Source organism: Schistocerca gregaria, chromosome 2 (assembly GCF_023897955.1).
Source record: "Schistocerca gregaria isolate iqSchGreg1 chromosome 2, iqSchGreg1.2, whole genome shotgun sequence".
NCBI classification, from domain to species: domain Eukaryota; kingdom Metazoa; phylum Arthropoda; class Insecta; order Orthoptera; family Acrididae; genus Schistocerca; species Schistocerca gregaria.
The window spans coordinates 598,655,727-598,678,558 of NC_064921.1; the positions used below are offsets into that span (position 1 = coordinate 598,655,727).

Here is a 22,832-nt window from a genome sequence, read left to right on the forward strand (position 1 = left end):
TTGGTATAAATCTAGTTGATGTATAGGAACGGTTGTTAGAAACTTGTAAGAAGGAAGTAACATATTCAATTCGAACAATAATACTTGAAATTCAAAGTTCCAGCCACCACATATAAAGGCAGTATACTTCTGACTTTCTTCATGTAGTTTTATTTGCCAATATGAAGACCTCAGGTCGATTGTAGTACGAAATTTAGCATCATGGAATTTCATATGCTGTTCCTCTAAATTGTCTGGATGTGTTCAGACTGGTACAATAATCACATTAATGTTACGTGTGTCGAGGACCAAGCACACCTTGCCATCTGGCTTTCTCATGGGCACAGTAGGACTACAATAAGGGGAAAAAGATGGCTGTATTATGGCCCATTCAATCATCCTGTTAATCTCTTTTTCTTACTGCTTCCCTCTTTGTCCATGGTACAGAGTATGAAGTAGAACAAAAAGCTTCAAGAGGATATAGTTACATTTTGTACACAAAATCCTTAATGGTACCTGGTCTTTTATCAAATACATATGTATAAGCAAGTATCAGTTCCCTAAGTTCCACTTGGTGTTCTTGAGACAAGCACTTTGATTCACTTACCTATGTGTGTTACTTTGCTGTCCGAATCCTGCTGTCAGTGGATTATTTGCCTGCCTGGTATTTTTTCGCGTTTGCCAAGCGATCAGCTGTTTATTGCCGGTAGCTGGTGTCTGTACATATAGTACAGGCTGGCCATATGCTACATGCCCATTTTAGTTGCTCTTGTTAAATTTTTGACCATTTCTTTTATATCTGCCCTTGAATTTAATGCTTTCTCCATTGCCGTTGTGATTACCACTAACCAGTGAAAGTATCTAACTTCTCTAAAAGCATGCATTGTTTTCTGTCAAATGTTGTTTTGGAATATCAGTAGTTTTAACAATACTGGCTTGTAACTTCTCCTGTGCTTCCTTTAAACCTGAATCTATTTTAGCAAGATGTTGACTTTTTTCTCTTTTAGAGCTTCTTCTACTGTATCTACATAAATTTTGCCCTCTGACACCCTTTGCAGCAAGGTGCTGCCCTTATCCAGCATCCCGGCTTCAGCTTTTTCAGTTATTTCCTTGACATCTGCACATATCTTATTTCTCTGTTTTTTGGCAAATTTTGACTCTAAATTTAACTGTTCTACTCTTAGACTTAACTTTTGTACTTCTGTAAGTAAGTTTTTGCATATGTCTTGCAGTTCACTAACTGCATTCGTCACATTTTTTTACTGATGCATCCACTTGGGATTGCGTCTCCTGAATTTAAGAATATGCTTCACTAAGGTTTCATAACTAACCTGCCAGTTGTCCCTGTTTATCGTCTATGGATGATACTTTTCCTGTTAATGTATTTATATTGCAGGCTATGTTGGTAATTATTTCTTGTTTTAGTTGTTTACCTAGCTCTGTCAATTTCCTGGATAGTTCGTCGGGTAGTTCAGTGCTTATTATCACCTTCTTGGTCACTCAGAAAACGGTATTTGGTAAATATTGCTTTTGTATCACAGTTCATGAGTATTTTCAGTGAGTGCTTACTCTTCACAATATGTAGAAAGTGTCTCATAGTCAGGAGATCATAAGATTGCCTAAGTATTAATATTTACTAGTTAATTTAATGTTGTGCAGAGTGCATGTGTAGACTTGTGCTACAGATGTGAATTACCTTTACACCTTGACAATAAACTTGCCAAAAGAAAACTCAACAGTCAGTTTGGAAACACTGCACTTTCTTGCAGTACAAGACCGAATTACCTGTGGGTAATACTTGATAGTCTTTCAGAGAGCATCTAACAAAAACAGCCACAAAACTGAGCAACAAACAGCATCATTCAAAAGAAATTTGGTGCAACATGGAGAGTATCCACACCCACCATATGTGGTTCTGCTCTGTGTCTTGTCTTCTTAGCTGTTAAATACTGTACCCCAGTTGCATTAAATAGACCATTAGCACTAAAGATAGATGCCCGACCAAAAGAAAGCCACTGAAATGATTGATCAAATCAACACCTATGGAATGGCTGCCAGTACTATGCCACATTCCACCCCCTTAACTATAAAGTATAAATACTCTCTCGAATGAGTGCAAAAACATCATAGATAATAAAAAACTAAAATAAAAAAATCTACCAATCTCGATTTGAATGTCTGTATGGTTGTCTGTATGAAAGTATGTACTCTTACTAGAAAAAGACAAAGGGCTCAAAAGTTAGTGTTAACTGTCTTCTGTTATGTATTTTTGTGTGCCACGCGCCAGTCCTTTATATGTAGCCCTTTATATGTAGCTGATTGCCTTTCCCTTATTTTATCAATCCATCAACATGTTGATAATGCAAACTGTTATTGACTTTGCTCTAGATGAGCACCAATAATAACAGCAAAGCTTGCTGGCGGAGACGAGGTCAATCTTACCAATCAACTAAAGAATGGACTGGGCAAGAAAATAATATTATGTCATCTGTCACCCAAAAACTACCAAGATTTGACTTGCACACCAAATGTGGTTAATGCTCAACAGAACTAGAACCCAACATGGCAGATGTAGATTTTTTTTACACAATTAGGGTAAGCAAACCCCCCTCCCCCCACTTGTGATTGTGGAGACCCACAGATCATCAGAAACATCAAAGAAGAATGCCTCACAAGATCATACAATTGTAAACCAGAAGAGTTCTTGCTGGTGACTCCTGAGTTAATAGATTACATTAATGCTCTAGACATTTATTTATAAGATTTTATTTTGTAGATATTATGCTGTACACTCAGTGTAGTTTCTTCAGTGTGTCAAAAAGCCATACAACAGAAAATAAATATGAGTACATGACAAATACGATAAACAAAATTCATGGATAACTGAAGGCATCAGGATCTCTAGTATTAGAAAGAGGAAGCCGTACATGGAAGCAAAGAAAATCATAATGTGGAATGTCTCATGCATATAAACAAACAAAAGAATATTTGACAGCGTAGTTAAACAGACAATACAAATGGCAATCAGTACAGTCATTTCAAATGCCATACATAAATCAAAAGCTGAATGGCAGATGTCAAGACTGAAGAAGGTGATGAGAAAACTAAGAATTTTAAACCTAAATTAGAAATTTAAGGAGAAACTATAACAATCTCCAGACATATCTGTGACGAATTCAACAGGTATTTTATAACTTCCAGTGAAATGGATGACTTCTCAAATCACATAAATCCCAATATAAAGCAACAAAGATCCGGAGAATTTAAATTTACTCATGTATAATACCCTGAAGTGGTTAGCATTATAAATTCCTTTATAAAATCTTAAATCTGAAGGCCGGGATGAAATTCTGTCAAAAATAATAAAAGCAGGTTGTCATAATATTGCACCCAAACTCGGCTTCACAATAAATCAATCATTTGATGAGGGCTACTTTTCTAATAGTCAGGAATATGTGAGAGTTCACCCTATCCAGGAAAGGGGGCAGACAAAACAAGACAAAAAAATTTCTCCTGGTGTCAATATTATCAATTTTTTCTGAAGTTTTCAAGTGAACAATGAGTAATCAGTTAGAAAAGTATAACAAAAAACATAACATTATTCTAAATAATCAATTTGTATTTAGGAAGGAGCAAAGTACTGTGCCTGTGCATGTGTATGCTATTAACCAAGCTATCACTGCAATTGGCAAATGCCTTGATAACAAGCTGTGTGTATCCAGTATCTTTTGTGACATCACTAGTATACTAAACATGGTAAACCATAAGCGGCTGCTGCTGCTTCACAGAATGGCTGTTCAGGTTTCCATGGAAAATCTTTAAGATGGTTCTCATTCTGTTTCAAAAATACTGGGTAGTTATACAACAAAAAGGTGAAAGACTGTGCTAGTTGGAAGGAGATACAAGTAGGTGTACCCCAAGGATCCATGCTAGGCCTGTTACTGTTCCTGTATTACGTAAAAAACATCTCATGCACTTGGTTGTTGCATAAGTCTACATCTACATGGATACTTTGCAAATCATACTTAAGTGCCTGGCAGAGGTTTCATTGAACCACCTTTACAATAATTCTCTATTATTCCACTCTTAAAGAGCACGCAGAAAAAACTAACACCTGTGTCTTTCCGTGCAAGCTCTGATTTCTCTTTTTTTATTATGACGATTGTTTCTCCCTATGTAGGTCAGCATCAATAAAATATTGTAGCATTCAGAAATTTCGTGAAAAGATTCCGCCACAACAAAAAACGCCTTTATTTTAATGGAGTCCATCCCAAATCCTGTATCATGTCCATGACATTCTCTTCCCTATTTTGTCATAATACAAAATGTGCTGCTCTTTGAACTTTCTCAATGTACTCTGTTAATCCTATCTGGTAAGGATCCCAGACAGTGCAGCAGCACTCCAAAAGAGGGCGGACAAGCAAAGTGAAGGCAGTCTCTTTAGTAGATCTGTTATATTTTCTATGTGTTCTGCCAGTAAAATGCTATCTTTTGTTTGTCTTCACCACAACATTTTCTATGTGTTCTTTCCAATTTAAATTAATTGTAATTCTGAGGTATTTAGTTGAATTTATGGCCTTTAGATTAGACTGACTTATCATGTAACCAGTTTAACAGATTCCTTCTAGCACTCATGTGAATGACCTCACACTATTCCTTCTTTAGGGTCAATTGCCAATTTTTGCACCCTTCAGATATCTTTTCTAAATCATTTTGCAGTTCATAACATTTTTTCCAAAAGTTTAATGAACACAATAGGTACGCATAATAGAGACTTCAGTCATCGATAATATATTCTTCTTCACTATTCACAACAGCTTGCCAATGCTGCAGTAACTTTTCAATTCCAGGACTGTAGAAATCATGTCATTTTGAGGCGAAGAGCGTGTTGAACCATGTTTTGAGCACATTCTCATCCAGTAAGAAAGTTCCTTGAAGGTTGTTCAATAAAGAGCAGAGGCAGTGAAAATCTGAGGCCACAAGTTCATGTGAACAAGGGTGTTGCAGAGTGACAGCCCAACACAGCTCTTGTATAGAGTCTTGTGTCAGTCCAGCAGAATGCTGGCGGGCATTCTTGTGAAGTAGCATCGCTTCACACAGTTTCCTGGTTGTTCTTGGCTTGCATCTGCAAGACATCTCAGTTGTTGTCAATAAATGTCAGCAGGGATGGTTATGCCACAGTGAAAAACTCACAGTACACCACACCATTCCTGTTCCACCAGATGTGTGACATTACCTTTTGTGGATACATGCAGGTCTTTGTACGAGGAGTTGCTGCTTTGTTTGGTCTCAACCATTCCTTTGTTTTCCTCATGTTAGCATAAAGAGAACATTTCTTGTCACCAGTAATAATGTAGGATAGGACTGGTTGGTGTTGTTCGCAAGCCAGTTGATGATGAGGAAGCGGACATGGTGATTTTTGTGATCTTGACTTGAAGCATAGGGTACCCATACACCCAATTTTTGAACCTTCCCCACTGCATACAAATTTCACATGATGGTGCAGTGATTATGCTTTGTCATATTTGCCAGTTTTCGAATACACTTATGCGAATCATTGTGGATTAATGCGTTAAATGATCTTCCTCAAACTCTGAAGGTCTTCCTGAATATGGAGAATCCAAACAATCCTCCTTAAAATGAGAAAACCATTTGCTTGGCATGCTCTATCTATACACGGTGCAAATGTTTCTGCTGCATTCGCTGGTGTCACGCCTCTACTGAATTGGAACAGAAGAATACGTTAGACATGTTCCAGTTTTTCACTTGGCACTCCATTTTCTAGCGCCCTCAGCAGCACTGAAATATGAATTAAACATACAATTGATAAATAAACCCATAGGAAAAGGAATACCAACATGCAAAACAGAAACCCAAAGAATTTATGCATCAGTCTAATAAGATAACCTCAGAAACAGTTTTTATGCAAACAATTAAACAACAGTAGTTTGCAGTAAAAACAACAGAGAACTAGTACAGGATATAAAACAAACTCTTCACGCACTTGAAGCTTGCATAAGTAACTATGCTATGAAATTAGACCTTACAAAAGCGCAAATTATACATTTCAGGTCCAAACTGTTGAATATATGTTGAAATTAAATTATGAGGGTAAAAACTGATCACTGCAAAAACTTTCTGTGGGCTCACAACATGGATTGCTTAGTGAAGCGATTAAACTGTTTTGTTTATGCTGTTAGATGACCCAGGGATTGTCACCCATGGAGAGTGACATGGAATGCAAGAACAACAATAAACTTGTTTAATTATCCTCTTTATTCCAGCCCTTGGCCATAGTACAGCAGCAACAACTTGGTGGAAGTGTACAGTTGCCTAATGCAAAACAATAGACGTCTGGCATTGCTGATGGTGCAGAGGGCAGGGCTGAGTATGGTGTCATTCGAATGCAGCTGTTAGTGATGTCTCTGGCTGCAACCATGATGACAGCAGGCAGCACAGCTGACAATTCCAGGGGAGCAGCCTTGGCCTCCCTCCAGCGAGCGGGCGGCTCTCTGCTCCAGCGGCGGCTGCTTTCGTGACTCGGGGCAGGCTGCCCTGTACCGTGGTTGAACAGCAGACCCTGTACTTCGTTCTAGGATGTTGGTCTGGGCATCACAGACTTGTTTGTAGCCTGTGAAACTGAGAAGAGAATATTTTAGTACATAAATGGCTGAGTAATTATATGCTCCAGACTATGTTCATTTAAGGCTTAAGGCAAGTGAGGAAAGGCTTCTGTTGTCCCAGTAGTGTGTTGTAGCATTGGCTGTTGCTATATCGTGCCCAGCTGGTTCTCTTCGTGATGCCTGTCAGCTGTGTTTTGCTTCGTAATGCATAACATGCCTGCAGCTAGCTCTGTTGCAGCTCACTTCCAGTTTGGTGTTCTATTTGTGACTTAACATGGTTGATACTCTATACTGCCCTCTTGTTTATCAAGACCTGGCTCCTTGGGTCGACCAAACCAGATTATCCTTTACACTATAGTTTGTGGAAACCAGCCCTTCTGGCTCTGTTTTGTCTCTTAATTATTATTCGGGTTCTCCTTAAACCTGTCACTTAATCTTGCTCTGCTCCTTAACTCAAAACACTGTGGAATTTATTTCATTTCTAGCCTTCTTATGCAATAACTTCTAATTTTCTATTCCAAACTTACAGCTCAAATGAATCAATTATCCTTAATACCACTCACCTGTGGGTTCATCTTCCTTCTGCTGTTTTTATGCTCAGAGTATCCAGTAGATTGGGATCTGAACCATGGCTGGGTCCATACTCAGTCTTGTGGTTTGTCTTCTTCATACCAAAACAAGGACTATGCTTAGCAGAACAAGTGCTGCTGTGATGGTTGGTATGTCAAAAGTCAGTGTTGTCTCTTTCCGGTACGGATTTTCCTGACATAAATATACAAACTGCAATAAGGTTTCCAGGGAGACTCATCCCTCCTGCTAGCTCAGAATTGTGTTTATAGACTGCATTAATTCTGGCCCTAGAGTTAGATTTAAGCTGGTTAGATTTGCAGCACATAGCACTTCCATGGGCTCCTCTGGCCAATACAAGCAAGGCCAGCCATAGGCCTGGAATTGTGGCGGGCACATGGAAAGTATGCCTGACTGCATTGCAGGCTGTTCCATTTAATAACAAACCATGCCCATTTAATTCTAGCATCTTTGCTGATGTAAGCTTCTCCTGCTCAGAAAAACTAGCTATTGCTACCATTTTGTCAAAGGTAGAGTACAACAAATATGTCTTGACCTGCTGAAAGTGCAGTTCTGACTCGATCACTTATTTATTGCATTTTCTTACCTCCTCCTGTCTATTAGCAATTTCACTGTGTAGGAATCCTGCCCCTCTTGTATTACCATATTTGGACAGACTGTGATTTCCCCTTGGTAGCATTTTTGTAACTGTTTCGTGCATTTCTACATATCTTCCCTTATCTTTTGCAATTAATAATCACTTTGTTTTTAATCTTACAAATTTCTTCAATATCCCTCACTTGACAGGATATGGATGAATTCTGTAGTGCTCGTGACATGCTTGTTTCCCTGCTACAGGTACAGAAATGGAAATGCAAACTTCTGCTCCATCAGTTCTCACAGGTACTGTGGCTACCTTGAAATGAAAAGGTAAGTTTTTGTACTCGGGTTCTAAAACCAACCGCAGTTCCCATGGTAGTTCCTTGTGTACTTTCCTTAGACCATTTAAATACTGCTCTCATGACATCACAACATCACTACACTGGCAGTGGCTTCACCTAACAGAAACATTTTTTTTCCTCGCGTTCTGTCCTTTGTTGCCAAAAATCAATTATGGCACAATGCTGATAAAAGAAATCTAACCCTAAAATCATGTCATAGCCCTCACTCACATGTGGCGCAATCTGTACACATTGTTTAAATTGAACCTGATCCAGGCAATAGTCTGTTTCCACCGATCCTAATGGTGTGACATCTTTATCCCCCACTCCAGGCAATTTGTATCATGGGATCCCATTGCTTATAGTTCCCACCACTACTGGCAACCGACACATGCACCCCTGTTTCCAATAATCTCCTGCAATCCTTATTTCCTACTATTCCTTTTATGGCACAGTCCACCTCTCCATAGATGCATAGCATCTAATCTTACTGGGAATGATCGTAGATGAACCTGGGGTTTCCATTGGTGTGTAACAGCTTATTCTTCCCCGATCCTCTACCTCTAAGATTATTACTTCCTCTTACTTCATCCATATTACCCTGAGGCTGGTGGCACTGCTGCCTCAAATGCCCCATTTGTACACACCTTAAAATTTTATATTTGCTGCAAACACTGTCTGTTTACCCTGCATTCTAGTCAACAAATCGATCTCCTCATACTCTATAGCTAGCCAAACTGTAGCGCACAAATCCATCAGAAACTCTCTCCACATGCGTCTTGACATTTGTGTTTGCAACCTTCTTAAAAAAATCATTAAGCGCCCTCTGCTTAACTTCTTGTAAAACAATTTGACTGACTGCAGCATCCTGTCCTCATTCATAAGTGTAGCTATTAATTTTCCTTATCTTATCTGCAAATTGTTCCACAGTTTCCATATTTCTCTTAATTATTACCTGTAATTGTTTCTTATAGTGTCTAGCACTATTTCATTTCGTGTACCTCTGAACTAATGCTTCTTTAAGTTTTTTCAATGTTGTGGCTCCGTTAAGAGCTCCTGTATTCCCTACATAAGTTTCTGCTTCCCCTGATACTCCATTTTTCAACACTCAATAATTCCGTATCAGACCAACCTTCCATCTTGGCAAGATTTCCAATGTCTCACAAAGGCCAGCACATCCTTGGTGTCTTACCAGAAATAGCAACAATTAAACTTGTGACTGACACATCTACACCCTATTGTGACAATTGTGATTCTACCAGTCTATTTGAGAACTAACACTCACAAGACAAGAAAACAAAATAAATTAACTTAATTCTTACATCTAATCATGAGCCATCTCAACTCCTGGCATTGCCTAGTCATATGTTCCCAACAATTACATGTGCTAATTTAACAATGAAAACCATCAAGTTTTGACAAAATAATTTAACTGGATAGATAAGAAATCTACTCATCAAGTGACACCAGAACACACTCATAAAGATAGGGTTGTAATTAGACAAGATTTCAGAGCCAGTGGCTCTTTCTTTAAGCAGAAGGGTTGAAGGTGAACAAAGACTCGTAAAGGAAAAGGACTGGAGAGGTCTAGGAAAGAGGGTAGATTTTGTGAAAGTAACCCAGAACTGCAGGTCAGGGGAGACTTACCGAACAGGTTGAGAAGGAGAGACTGATTGTTGGGGACTGCATAAGATGAGATTTGAAAATCTGAGATCTTAAAGATTGAAGGCAGGACAATACACAAGACAGAGATTACTGTTTAAACATCATGCATGAATTAATAAGAGTGAAGAGGTAAGATCATTGTACGCAACAGAGGTGGAAGGGGGCAGAGAAACAGACAGGTAAGACAATGAAACATGTAGAAAACAAAAGCAGAGTGAAGAAATGAGTAATTACTGTGACAAAATGCTGACATGGAAGAAATTAATGTAAAGTAAGGCCAGATGGTTGTCAAGAACCAAGGACATGTTGTACCACTAGTTCACACCTGGGGATTTCTGAGAAACTGGTGTCTGAGGGAAGAATCCAGATGGCGTGTGTGGTGAAACAGGCACTGAGGTCACGATTATAATGTTGTAGAGCGTTCTCTGCATAGGATATTAGGTGTTACCAGTATACTCCCTCTGCCTATCCCCTTTCATCCTAATTGATAATTTGGTGGTAGTCATGTCAATGTAAAAGGCCAAAAAGTGTTTACATAACAGCTGGCATATGATGTTTTGTTTCACAGGTGGCTCTTCTTTTGATTGCATATGTTTTGCAAGTTACAGGGCTGTTATAGGTAGTGGAAGAGGGTGCATAGGACAAGTCTTTCAGTGGGACAGTCACATGGGTAGGAGCCATAGGAGCATAGGGTCTGACAAGAATATTGCAGAGATTGGGAGGGCAAAGAAAAGCTATTCTAGGTATGGTGGGCAAGATTTAAGACAAAATGGCTCTCATTCACAATTTTAGGAATGTCATGGCCCTCGAAGTAGCTGATTAATACATTTCAGACCAGGATAATACCGAGTCACCAGTGGTATGCTCTGAAGTTGTTTTTGGAGGGATCAGCGGTGCCAGGATTGGATGTGATGGCCTGGGAAATCTGCTTTTGAACTAGGCATGGTCAAGTAATTATGTAAAGTGAAGGCTGAGGTGAGAATGATGGTGTAATTGCTGTAAAGAGTCTGCATCCAATCAAATATGTTTGCCTTGAATGCCAAGGCTGTATGGGATGGAAAGGATACATCCATAGAGCATTAGAAATGAGGAAGACAAGTAGCAAATCTATATTTTTTTACATTATAATCCCTGCTGATTATTATAGTGTTAACAATTTAAGAAAGAGGAAGACGTGTAACACCTATTTATGTTTTTATGTTGTAACATGCATGTGTGTGCATGTACATACTTTCTTTTAACATGTGTGTGTATTGATTTATTATATCTCTGTGTAGGCATACAGCTGTATTCATTGATAAGTCACCAATGATTCAATCAAATGATTGTAAATGATATGCCAAGTGACAATAAAAATTATTTTCTGTTCATGAAATATCATCTGTTGTAGAAAATGACGAGTCTAGTTCCTACATGGAGAATAGACTATTGTGAACTTAATTATTTGTGTAACTGAAGTCCCAAACACCACTCTCTGTAATCATGGTAGTGACAGGTAGAGGATCTGATGCTTCATGCAAAATGCTCTGTCATGTTGTAGCTAACATCTTGTCTGATCACAAGACTCATTAGATCATTAATAGAGCATCTCTGATGTCTGCCTGAAATCCGTTTGTTGGCCACCCATACATCTGTTGGTATCACAGAAAGATTGAGACAATTTAGCAACTGAAACTTCATGGCAGATTAAAACTGTGTGCCAGACCGAGACTTGAACTTGGTAGAGCACTTGCCTTCGAAAGGCAATGGTCCCGAGTTCGAGTCTCAGTCCAGCACACAGTTTTAATCTGCCAGGAAGTTTCATATCAGCTCACACTCCGCTGTAGAGTGAAAATTTCATTCTAGAGACAATTCAGTAACTGTTGTCTTTATCTCATCTTCCTCATCTGAAGAATATTTTTACCTTAGCCACACAAAATAATCCGAGATTCCCTATGGATAGTCTGTATGTGTACTTCTGTACACCACACACTGGCCCCTGATTGCAGAATAAACTCCTCATTGGACTAGAGAAAAGCTTCCTTTTAAGCTGTCCTCAAGTCTTTGTTGGGGAGGCTAAGTTCATTTGAATCGTGTGATCCATCCTATCCTAGATACTGCCTCTACAATAAAACATAGCACAGTGTCTGTGCAGCACTTAGTTTCACTTCCATCCATTTGGGCAGTATCTTTTGAACACTGTTCTGTCCTTAAAAGTATATCCAGATTCATGTTGTCACTGAAGTGCAGGTCATGGAGAACTTCCTACAGAGTAGGAAGCCCTTAAACACGAAAAGGGCTGGAGAGCATAATGAAATATTGATGATGGGGTATGGATCAGTAGAGTGTTGAAGTGTGTGCAATGTCACACTTTTCTGACAAGAACCTGTCAACATTTCATCTCTGAAAACAGAGCAGCACAGAAGGGGAAGGGATACAGATCTGTGACTACGTTAGTGAGAGCTTCCTGGTCTACTAATTCATGAGGTGCCTGATAGAGAGAACAGATCTCTGATCAGGTTAGTTAGAGTTTCCTGGTTTACTAAATCATGAGGAGGCTGATAGAGAGAACATTTAGTGCCGCTAAAACAGTTACAGCAACTATCTGCAAGTTGACAGTGAATGCTAGAAGCAAAAATAAGGGATATGAGGAATAATCTGGCAGGGTCAACGATTATTATGTAGCATATACAAACCTTACTACTCTGCCTTAAGCTCACTTCCCAATGATGTTATCCTCTCTAGAAGCTATGAAATGTGTTACTTGTAAATACAAGCAAATGGGCATACCCTGTTGTGTATTCTGTAACCATTGATGTTCCCCTGTAGGATGGTAGTCATCTTAACTGTAAGAGTTTGTGCTAATCTAGTACCTATTATCTATCCTTTGAAGTGGGCAAATGCCAACACACTGGGGGCTCATGGACTTCTCAGTTTCCTAGAGTGAACTTTAAATCTAGTGTTGATCTTTTAATGACAGTAAGAAATTCCTTGTATAATGCAAATAATCTAAAAATAAAGGAGATCACTCACCAAATAGCAGAAGCATTAAGTCATCAACAGGCATGCACAATAGAAAAAGAAAACTAGGTAGCTTTCGGAGTAAATCCTTTGTCAATCTATAGTACACACACACACACACACACACACACACACACACACACACACACACACACACACACACACACACACACACACATGCTGGTACCCCTATATGGTGTAAACTGGATACGCATTGCAGTTCAGCATGTGGACTAGGGTGGAGTAGGGATTTGTCAGGTGGGATGGTAGAGCATGAGAGAAGCAGGAAGCATGATTGAGAGTGGGAAGCCAGCAGCTTGGAGGGACCAGCCAATTTGCTGGCTAGGAATATGTGAGGGAGGGGTGGCAGTTGGGTGGGCTAGACATGTGACACACGGGTACCAGAGCCAGTGGGGAGCAGAACATGATGAAGATGACATGGCAATATGGATTAGGAGGGGGTGACAGGATGGAGAAAAGGGAAACTGTGGGGTGGAGGGTGTGTGGACTGAGGCCAGGAGGGTTGCAGGAGCAAAGAATGTGTGGCGAGGATAACGATCATCTGCATGGTTTAGAAAAGCTAGTGGTGCAGTACCTGCATTTCAACTGTTGTTGTCATGGTGTATCTGCAGTGACAAGAACTCCCTTGCCCAGTAAACTGAAAATCTCACGAGAGCCCTTACAGATAAGAATTACCAATCAAACCTAGCCTGCAAATGGATTTCCCATGCCATATCCTCACATATTCCTAATCCTCCAACCAACCAGCTACAATGAGTGCGCCACTCACTACCCCTAAACACCCTGAACTGGAACAACTTGTAGGGCCATATCCTTCGCCAAGGCTTGGATTATCCATCCTCAAGCCCTGAAATAACATGCATCGCACACTATCCCTGTGGAAGGCCCAGTGCAAGACCTGTGAAATCCACCTATCAAGCACTTCCTACTCCAGCCTTGTCACAGGGTTATCCTAATCCATCAGAGGCAGGGCCTTATGTCAAACCAGCCATATCATATACCAACTCTGCTGCAACCACTGCACAACTTTTTATGTTGCTATGACAACAAACCAGCTATCCACCAGAATGAATGGGCATCACCAACCCGTGGCCAAGAACAAAGTTGACCAGCCAGTCCCACAACTTGCAGATGAGCACAGTATGATCAATTTCAATAGCAGCTTCACAACCTGGGTCATTTGGATCTTTTCCTCTACCACCAGCTTTTCTGAACCACTCACACAGGAGATATCCTTGCAATAGATCCTTCACACTCGTAACCCTCCTGACTTCATTCTCCATTAACCCATTGCCTCACACTCTATGCAACAGTTTCCCTTTCCTCTGTCTCGTCACATCCCCTCAATCCACATCACCTTCATCATGTGCCACTCCACTCACTCCAGCACCTGTGCATCATATGCCCAGTCTGTGCACCAGCCACCCCTCCCTCCTACACACCTAGCCTGAAAACCGGTTGCTTCTTTCCGAGCTGCTAGCTACCCACCGCTAACCCCGCTTCCTGTCTCCTGCTTCTCTCTCCCTGTACCCATCTCACCTGACACAATCCACATCCCACCCTAGTCCCTAGTTCACCTATTGAACTGCAGTCCCAGTGCTGTGCATCCAGACAGCACAGTGCAGGGGCAGAGGTGTGTGTGTGTGTGTGTGTGTGTGTGTGTGTGTGTGTGTTTACTATAGCTCAATGAAGGATATATTCCAAAAGCTAGTAAGTTTTCTTTCTGCACATGTGTGCTTGGCAACTACCCAACACTTCTGCTCTTTGGTGACTGATCTTGTATTGACTGAGACAAGGTAAGTGAAACATGGTCAGATGACCTAGACCAGATGGTTTGGCATTCTGTTGCTTTCTATAGCATTCATTTTCTTTTTTGGTAATGTTGACGTATATGTTGGTGGGATGACTATTTGTCACTTTCTGTATGCATGTGTAGATTAAATGTTAAGCCTTGTTGAACCACTGACTCTAATTGTTGTGGCCGGCCGGTGTGGCTGAGAGGTTCTAGGCGCTTCAGTCTGGAGCCATGTGACCGCTACAGTCGCAGGTTCGAATCCTGCCTTGGGCATGCATGTGTGTGATGTCCTTAGGTTAGTTAGGTTCAAGTTGTTCCTGTGGTGTCACCGCCAGACACCACACTTGCTAGGTGGTAGTCTTTAAATCGGCCGCGGTCCGTTACTATACATCGGACCCGCGTGTCGCCACTATCAGTGATTGCAGACCAAGCGCCGCCAGGTCTAGAGAGACTTTCTAGCACTCGCCCAGTTGTACAGCCGACTTTGCTAGCGATGGTTCACTGACAAATTACGCTCTCATTTGCCGAGACGATAGTTAGCATAGCCTTCAGCTACGTTATTTGCTACGACCTAGCAAGGCGTCATGATCAGTTTCTATTGATATTGTAAATCATGTACTGTCAAGAGCGACGTTTGTCATTAATGGATTAAAGTTAAGTATTCCACCAGCTACGTCCGTTTTTCTCAATTCTAATTCCCTTGCCATGTTCCAGACCTCATGCCAGCTTGCGTGAGCTGAAACGCGTGCATTTCGGCCTCCTTTAGTTATACGGGTTGGCTCTCCTGCCAACCCCAACAGTTCCCATAGTGCTCAGAGCCATTTGAACCATTTTCTAACTGTCGTGTCTAGGAAGCCTGAGAAACTTGATTCGCAAGACAAATAATCAAACGACTCATATTAATGAGTTTTATCACAATAAGACAAGATACTTCACTTTGATATATATCACAAGCAAAGGGCGATATACAATATCATCAGTCTTCTTCAGAATGGACAAATAAAAGCCTGTGCTACATACAGATTCCTAACAAAGTCACTAACGCTGATGCTGCTATTGAAGTGGCTAACACTGAAGGTGCAATGTAAGTGCCGTCACCAGTCGGGTGCGGCACTTATGTGCTCTTCATGTAGGGGCCGCTGCTGTCGCGTTGTTGTCCAGGAAATGATGACGCGTTGTTGTTCAGGAAATGAGATTGGTCAGCGTGTGATTGGCTGACTCTTCTCATGGCCTTCTCTTCCCTGGCATTCCTGAATGGTGTGCTGGTGCAGACTTTATGCTGTAATAATACTACCCCCCAAAGGGACGGATCGTTGTCGCATATGGAACACGACAATGGGGGTGAAGGCAGGAGCAAGGGTATGCATCCACCTCCTGAGACCCATAGCAAGATGTAGAAGGTGTCGGCTGCTGCAGTCTGAGTGGGTCCATCTCCATCGGTAGGAGAGGAGGTGGAGGATGTGTGGGTGGGTTCAGCTCTATTGGTAGGATGAGAGGAGGCAGAGGTTCCGTCTCCATGTGGTCATCCCGCAGTGTCATGATATGCTCTCTGGTGGCAGCTATCGCTGCATTGTCCTTGGGATCCATGAATCGAGGGGGAAGAGATACAGAAGGATCACTGTGCACGCGACAGTGAAACTGGTCCATAGTTTTTAATGCTTTCTGCATTAGTTTCATTTAGCAAGGGCACCTCTCATGCATGCTTTAGGTATTCTGGATGAACACTTGAACTAATAGATTCATTTATTATGTTTGTTGACAGGAACCTCATCAATGCCTGCTGACTTCTTATTTTTTAATTATTGAACTGTCTTACTAACTTAAAGCTCTGTTGTGGGAAACATATTATTGTGCTTGTCATGTAAGTCTTTGTGGGTTCTATATGTGTTTATCCTCTGTGGACCTACTTAGCAATCAAAGTGTGACACACAAACCGAATGCAAAGATGGGAAATGAGATACTATTGGAAGCAAAGCTGTGAGAGCAGGTCATGGTGTTTGGATTGCATAGTCAATCAGCATTTGACCACGAAAGGCAAAGGTCCCAGGTATGAGTCCTGGTCTGGCATCTGCCAGGAAGCTACGTATCAGAGCACACTATATTACAGAGTGAAAATTCATTCTGTATGCATAAAATTACAGAGCAGGGAGATACTAACTGAAATGGACCTTTCTATCAAATGAGCAATGTGTGAAGCTCTCACTGACTAACATAGTTGAATTTTAATATTATGAGAAGGAAAGTTGATACTCACCATACAGCGAAGATGCTGAGTCGCAGATAGGCACAACAAAAAGACTCACAATCATCATTTGCCTGTACAGGAGTCCGAACTCAAACATAAAAATATTCTTTAACCAACTTGAAGGTAGCCTTCACAGCATCAGGCACCTAAACAAAACATTTATAATATATGGAGACTTTAACAAAGTTTCAAAAGATAGAGATGATCTTATGGCTATTTGTGCAACATACTACCTGTTCCCAATTATAGATTCCACTACCAGAGTTACAAGTGTATCCAGCACCACTATTAATATGATACTGATAAAAAGGAAAGCCATGAATGTGCAGCTAGAAACTTCAACACAGGTTTCAGTGACCACTGTGCACAGCTTCTTGAATTATCTTCAATGCTGAACTTAAGTAAACAAACAGAAACAATAAAAATAGGAAGAACCTTCAGCCATCAAAACATTGAATACTTAGGAATTTACTAAAGAAGGAAATATGGACTGAAATATGCAGATACGAAAACACAGACGAGAAGTTCAACATATTTATGGATATATTTACACATTATTATAATGTCATTTCCAGCTAAAAATCAGAAAATCAAGTGTAGTAGGCTAAACAGAAAAAATTGCTGGTTGACAACAGGTACAAAAAAGTCATGCTGAAAAACAAAGATTATATGAGATCTCCAAGTCTTGCATATATCCAATAAATTCATTGCATATTTCATGAATTATAAAATGAAACTTACAAAAGTGATCAAAGAAACTAAAGTAAAATGGCAAATGACTGCTATATAAATAACCCCAACAACAAAATGAAAGCTGTATGGAGTAAAATGATACAGCAAACTGAACATGTTTCTCCTCAAAATTCCAATATTAAATTGAACTGTAATGGCAAATGTGTTCAATACTTATTTTAACAATGTAAGTGAGCAATTAATTACTGAAATCAAACCTTGCAATAAAAACTGCCCAGTATCATCTGTAAATACCAACATAAATCCTACTTCACTGTTTCTCTTTCCAACAACACAGAAAGAAGTTCTGTCATTTATCAGAACTTTGAAAGTGAATCATTTCACTGGAATAGACAGCCTTATTAAAAAAAATGTGGAGATCATAATATTGAATCATTATCTCACCTTTTGTAATAGTTCCTTTCAAACCGGAATTTTCCCATCATGTCTAAAAACAGCTAAGCTCAAACCACTATTCAAAAATTGTAAAAAAGATGAAGTGGCTAACTACAGGCCTATCTGTATTCTTAAAAATCATAGAAAATTTTTTTCAAAGAAGAGTGATAGATTTTCTGGAAGAGCACAAAATACTATCCACAGCACAACATGGTTTCAGGAAAGGCCGATCAACTGATACTTTGAACTAATAAGTGAAGCACTTCAGAAACTAGATAATGGTGAAAATGTCATTGGAATATGTCCAGATCTCTCTAAGGCTTTTGATATCACAGATCACACAAAACTATTGCCTAAGCTTGACAGCATGGGGATTAGAGGAACATCTGACAACTGGATAAAGTCATACCTAAGTTGTCGAAAACAAGTGGTTGAAGTGCAACATCAAAATTTCATCAAACTCATCTATTTCTGTTATATGTGAATGACCTAAATAAATTCTGCGAGAACATCATCTAGTTTGCTGACAATACAAATGTCCAAGTGAGTGGGAAAGAAAAGGAAATGCTTCAGAATTCTACAACAGAGACATTGAACAATATTGAAAACTGGTTCAGTCACAACAAATTGGTAATAAATGCAAGTAAGATAGTGACACTAAGTTTTAATAATGTGAGAAAAGGTGAGCAAACTGTTGAGATTCAGATATCTGACAAAGACCTTCAGAATGTAGACAACATTAAGTTCTTGGGAGTATGGCTTCAAGATAATCTTAAATGGGGGACGCATATTAAAAAAGTCTATACTAAATTAAGCACTACATGCAACTTAATGAGAATATTAGAGAGATTCTGCAACAAAGATTCTCTGAAAACTGTGTATTATGGCTATATATACTCACAACTGAAATATGAAATTATTTTCTGGGCTAACTCTTCTGTTAGCCAAAAGCTCTTTAGACTACAAAAAAGAATTATAAGAATAATGGAAGGTGTAAAATGGAACAAAACATGTAGACCACTCTTTAAAAGCTAGAAATCCTCCCACTTATATATGAAAGAAACTTCCACATGGGAAAAATATATTAAAAACAAAGATTCCAAGACTTACCAAGCGGGAAAGCGCCGGCAGACAGGCACATGAACAAAACACACAAACACACACACAGAATTACGAGCTTTCGCAACTGGCAGTTGCTTCGTCAGGAAAGAGGGAAGGAGAGGGAAAAATGAAAGGATGTGGGTTTTAAGGGAGCTCCTTCCCTCTTTCCTGACGAAGCAACTGCCAGTTGCGAAAGCTCGTAATTCTGTGTGTGTGTTTTGTTCATGTGCCTGTCTGCCGGCGCTTTCCCGCTTGGTATATATATATATATATATATATATGTGTGTGTGTGTGTGTGTGTGTGTGTGTGTGTGTGTGTGAGAGAGATAACTGTGTTTGTGAAAAAGTATTCAATGGGAAATAAAACTCTCTTCCATAACAAATGAAAATATGCACTCCAACAACACCAGGCAAGAAGGGAACTTTCATTTGGAGCCCACCAACACCACCCTGAATAAAAAAGGAACCCTGTATTATGGGAAAGTTATTTATAATAAACTTCCTCCACAAATTAAATCAATAAATGACCTGGCAAATTTCAATTTTGTCTTTGCCTTAGTGATTTATCATATAAATCTTACTAGAACTTTAATGATTTACCATGTAAATGTTGCTGCAATACAGATATTAATCTGCCAGTACTGTACATGCTCTTTCTCCTTTAAAATATCTACTCTTTATTTTTGTACAGTATTTGCTCTGAATATTATAACTCAGTGATCATTTAATGTAGAAGTAATGAAATTAATGCAAATTTATTATTATATTTTGCTACACATTGACTTGTCCTACATCAGAATGTACTATTTGTGTACTATATGATTACCAGGACCAGGACTCTATTCTAAAGCTTTCGGCCATTAGGCCTTTGTCAAAAAAAAAAAAAATACACACACACACACACACACACACACACACACACACAACTACAGTCTCTGCCAAGTGAAACTTGAATAGTATTGCACGATATCTCCTGAAATTGTAAAAATTTTGGCCACATGAAGTCTGCCAGGAACAAAAAAAAACTGTGTTTAGACATTTATTGATAAGAAGTGGATTGAAACAAATATAGCAAAATAAAAGCCAAAATGATGATTTCTATCTTCAAATAATCTATCAGAAAGCTAAATGAAGGAATGTTGTTCCCATTTATCTGCTGTATGATAGCAAAGATAATTGATGTAGTAACTTATATAAGTGATACTCAATAGTTGCTAAAATCACCAAAAATCAACATATGAATTAGCTTCACTCTTGATCATAATTTATTGAAGATCAGTTGACGAAAGAAACATGTCCTGTGATTGGGAAAGAGCACAGATCACACACATCTATGGAAAAAAAGCCATATAACTGATACACATACTGCAACTTTTTTTTAATGTCCTACATCAGCCATGCTTATTAATGGTATTATTCTATAACTTTTTTTTCAAGTTGAAAATAATTACTTGTCTTAAACAAACAGGGTTCATCAAAACACTGATTGTGTCAAATCCAGCGTTCGTAAATAACGTGATACCTCTCCAACAGACTAATGATGGAGACTAGAGACTCCAGAAATGACCAACAGATGACATCATTAATAACACTAACAAAACAAACACTGGATAACTAACTGGAACTCCATGGGAACTCGGAGTTTTGGATGTGGATGATTTCATTACTAATACCTCGGAACCTTGACTATATGAGATACAAATGTAACATACAATGTATAAACAGATTTTAAGGAGACACTTGTTTGCTTTGGCAACTCACATTTAAACAGTTGCCTTCCAACCAAACAAAAGCCTTAGGCTAAGGTACAGATCAGTTTTTCACCACTGTCTGCATTTTAAAATATATATATATATATATATATATATATAGCTTTCTAGCATGACACATTGGTTGCCTTTGTTAAATCACAACTGAACTATCACCTTCCAACATAACCCATACCTCAAGCAACAGTTCAGACCAGCCTCTCACCACAAACACACTTTCAAAAGTGCAACACAGAACAGCAGTATTGTCATCTTTGGTACACCACCATCTCCAGTAGACCTTTATAAGAGTAGTATACAGCATGATTTAAGTGACTGCCCACAATAACTAAATAATATACTGATAAAGAACATGAATGACATTCCAACTGAAAGGAGAATTACATCATATATGAGGCCACATTAAAAGAATACATAAAGGGCTTGCACAGTTCATTGGATCTCAAAATCTAATATGTGCCCTTCACAGAAAATGCTCTTTATGCCTCGGATAGAGATAGCCAGAGGGTTTCCAGTAGTTCTATACTAACAAAAAAGCTTTTGATTCAGTGTCACCCTGATTTCTATTACGGAAAATACAATCATATAGGAAAGTTATTGCTTAAAATCCATAAAATATTGGAGGAACAGGGGGGGGGGGGGGGGGCGGTCATTGAGCATAGCCTACGGAAAGAACAGCATGAATAGTCAGACTTGTTGGGCAGTGTAACAGAAATTCTGCAAAATGTTATGATTCCAGGCACTGGCTTTCGGGTTTTACCCCACTGTGGTTGTATGGTAAATATACAGTTAAGAGTACAAACTAAATACACAGAGACAAGAAAACATTCTTCCACATTTAACTTATCAACAGACTTACCAGAAACCTTAATAAACGGTACAATTTCGGGACAGACCGGCCGCAATGTCATCCTCAAAAACAGGCGTCGGTGAATGCGGATATGAAGGGGCATGTGGTCAGCATACTACTCTCCCGGCCGTATGTCAGTTTACGAGACCGAAATAACCTATATGCTATCTATAAAGGAGACATGATGTGGATATCAGATATGATAGATGCAGGTCATTTGAGTGAGAAAAATGATGTACGTCAGAAAATTAATTTTTTGGTGGGATTCATTCTTTGTTTGTGGACCTAAAACTGCAACAATATGCTGACAATCTAGTTACTTTAATTAGATACAGGCCCCCTACATGGTTTTCATTATTGTTGTGGTTAAACACATCATTTTAACTACAGCAAAAAATCCATGACCGGTATTTTAATTCTGCACATACTTAAACACTATAAGTTCAGAAAATAATACAATATTACCTGGGACAATTTTTAGTCTTAACTGTCCTAGCTAATAGTCCGACCATATTACAGTCGCCTAATAATTGTTCCCACTATTTCTATTTATTTATTTTCATTTTTGACCTGAGGACCATACAGCAATGATTCTCACTATGTAACATAGGTGATATAAAATATTTCAAATAAAATTTTCCACTACTGCAACTATGAAATATCGTTAAAGCCAATAATGTACGGTAGTTATTTAAAATGTTATAGATGTCTTACACAAAGATCGAATATGTATCGGAACAGCGTGCGTAAAATATGTGCCGATTATATGGCGTTGTCAACACGGAATTCGTGATAAATTGTTATATTGTAATCTAGATATTCAGTTCAAAAAAGTGGCGTGAAAAAGTTACTTTTTCTTGCAAAATAGGCATCTTTAGTTTGATGGAAAATATCATCCAAATAGTAAATTTGAAAAGCCTCTTTTACACACCACATTTAATACATGCAGTCAAGTGCAAACTATGGTAATTCACTGACTGATGAAGAACGTTACTGTTATTACTCACAAACGCTAAATAAAAACCAGTTATTTCCGACACAAATTTGAAGTCCCACGCTTTACAGTAACTTCTATTTGACCAATCAAGAACAACGTTATTCTGACCAATAACAGTTCGTCCTTTGGAGGGGCACAACCAATGACGATG

General features: G+C 39.2%; 1 long non-coding RNA gene across 6 annotated transcripts; it reads right to left on the reverse strand.

The window, feature by feature from the left end:
* Positions 1-6,236: 6,236 nt before the first annotated feature.
* On the reverse strand, positions 6,237-22,704 carry LOC126334533 (uncharacterized). 6 transcript variants are annotated; one of them, XR_007564751.1, is made up of 6 exons: positions 22,399-22,685; positions 22,150-22,254; positions 21,694-21,852; positions 17,070-17,232; positions 16,846-16,982; positions 6,237-6,618 (listed from the first exon to the last, which is right to left on the reverse strand). It is a non-coding gene; the product is annotated as an uncharacterized LOC126334533 (long non-coding RNA). The 6 variants fall into 6 exon arrangements; XR_007564752.1 differs by lacking the exon at positions 22,150-22,254 and having other exon boundaries at positions 22,399-22,704; XR_007564749.1 differs by lacking the exon at positions 22,150-22,254 and having other exon boundaries at positions 6,237-6,610.
* Positions 22,705-22,832: the final 128 nt, after the last annotated feature.